Source organism: Vidua macroura, chromosome 4 (assembly GCF_024509145.1).
Source record: "Vidua macroura isolate BioBank_ID:100142 chromosome 4, ASM2450914v1, whole genome shotgun sequence".
Taxonomy (NCBI): domain Eukaryota; kingdom Metazoa; phylum Chordata; class Aves; order Passeriformes; family Viduidae; genus Vidua; species Vidua macroura.
The window spans coordinates 25,912,677-25,915,078 of NC_071574.1; the positions used below are offsets into that span (position 1 = coordinate 25,912,677).

The 2,402-nt window shown below is 43.7% G+C and overlaps 1 long non-coding RNA gene across 1 annotated transcript; it reads right to left on the reverse strand.

Annotated features, from left to right (window-relative positions):
• Positions 1-317: 317 nt before the first annotated feature.
• On the reverse strand, positions 318-1,636 carry LOC128806923 (uncharacterized). The gene is made up of 3 exons (XR_008436979.1): positions 1,554-1,636; positions 813-954; positions 318-725 (listed from the first exon to the last, which is right to left on the reverse strand). It is a non-coding gene; the product is annotated as an uncharacterized LOC128806923 (long non-coding RNA).
• Between the last annotated feature and the right edge of the window lie 766 nt (positions 1,637-2,402).

Genomic DNA, 2,402 nt, shown 5'->3' on the forward strand with positions numbered 1-2,402 from the left:
CAGTCTGCAGAATGGACCTCGATCCAGAGCTATACCATCACATTTATTTATGAGTGCTTCTGCTTCTCAGGACAGACTGAGACGGATCTTGGACAACAGGCGGTGTAGAGACCTGTTTCTTTACGTATATAGTTCTTCCTGTATATAGTTTCATTTTTGCTGAATTCAATTTAAATAAAGTTTTGATTGATTTAAACATAGTCTGTCTGCACTGCCCTGATAGACAGAGATGTTGAACAGGTGGAAATAAGGCTCTTTGTTGGAGCACTCAGAAGCTCGTTCTTTTCATCTCCCTGTAGTCATTGATTTGGGGGCAATGTGCTAAAGCCATAAGCTTGGTAGTTCTTGTGGCCAGCGTGTGTTGTACGGGGAAAAAGAAACAGGCCTTCCTTGTGGGGCAAGGCCTTGCATTTCTCAGGGCAGACTCTGGTGGGTGTTTTGGTGAAAATGTCATGATTTCGGTGCTCTGAAGATTGATGTAACAGTAGGTTGTTCACAGATGCAAAGAAAAGAGTTTTTGAGAATAACTTGTAGGTATCCAGACAGCTTGTTTATGGTCCAAGATGCTCCATTATGTTGTGGTTAAAGCATTCCATTGATGACTGCTAGCTGATGACAGGAGCACCGCCAGCTTCTCTGAAGCTCTTCACCCTTCTAAAAAGCCTGTAAGCTTAAGGGCAATCACAAGAATATAGATGTGTAGACTGCTGTGTTCAACACTTAGCCTGCAAAACAGGAGACAGAAGTAAGTAGTCAGGTAAAGAAACAAAGCAACTGCCATGAGCATCACCATCATCACCATCACCATTTACCTTTCCCACTGCAAAAGCAAGTTGTCTCCAGAAGGGACAGGGAGCTAGCAGCAGCTCCTAGACCCAGGGTGCTGTCGTGGGCTGGCAGCAAGTGGCCCCATCCATCACAGGGAGTTACGTGGGATGTGCCAATGGCATGTACCTATAGTAAAAAAGGCAACCCCAACGGGGAAGAAATGATGATGTCTGGCTCCAGGTCAGAAGGCTGAAGGATAGCTTTATTAAAACTAAACCATATTACATATCATATACTATTTAAAGAGAGACTATCCTCTTCTACATACATACTTCTTACCTATCTATCAACTAACAACTCGTGACAGCCTGCGGAGAGTCCGAGACACAGTTGGATCCAATAGGTCATTGAACCCAAACAACCGTCACCAGAATCCAATCCAGCAATCACTTCAGGTAAACAATCTCCACACCAAATTCCACATGGGGAAAACAAAGGAGCAGAGATAAAGACTGTTTTCTCTTCTTCTCTCTGGGCTTCTCCTGAGAGACAGAATTATGTCTCTCTGTCCAGAGAATGTGAATGCCCCATGTACCTGTCTGTATATTCGGGAGAATACTTGTGCTGAAGGCACAAGTCTTTAACCACCTGCAGGGCTAAGCAAGACTGGCACTTCCCAAGCTCTGCTACTCCCTTAGAAGTAGTTCATATTAGCACTGGGGGTTTTGCTCCTCCCTGAAGCCACCTGAGGACGGCTCCCATCGGAGCCTGCTGGTGCAGCTCACCTGATCACAAGGCTGGGTTTGTTTCCTCTTTATTTGGAAACCAGCTTTGCCACTGCCTTGATTGGGCCCACGTGGGGCATTGTGCTGCTGTTGCTTATGTTATGGTCTTAAAGGCAGTCACAGTGACTGACTTGTGAGTGATGTTTACTGTGTCCCACTAGTCGGCCAAGGTTTCCATGCACGTCCTTGATCCCGAGAACAGAAGTGATAGGCAGAAGTGCCCAAGGAAGAAAAGCTGAGATGTTTTCTTCTTTTTTCAATCTTTTTTTTTTGCTTGTTTTAAAATAAAGTTTTTGCTTAAGCCCAAGGAGAATCTGAATTTGTGGCCTGCCCGCTCCCTGTGTACAGCAGCAAACCTGGCCCTCTTGTGCACCACTGGGCTCAGGACATGTGGCTAGCTGCAATGGAACACAAGTTTCAGGACACCTTGTTTGTCTTCTGCCTTCCCCGAAAATTATTACTGATGTTTTGTAGAGTCTCTTGGAGTATTTAAGCGATTGAAGTCATTGACCATGATTTCTGACAGGCAATAGTCTCTCTCTGTGAAGTTTTGAACTGCTGAGTTAGATCAAATGCTGATGCCTTTGGGGGCAATAAAATAATTCCAGCTTAGGACAAAAAGTGAATTATAATTCAGAATAATTCTTGGTAGAAAGAATATACTGTTTAATTGCAGCCATAACAGCTATTTGATTTTGAGATAAGACGTGGTTACCATAGTGATCCAATTCTTAAAGATAATTTTTGCCTAACACTGTATAAAACACTATATGATATAAAGCACCTGCCTTCACAAGAAAGCAATTAATGAAGATGCGTTTTCCTAGTGTTAGGTCTGGGGTATGAACA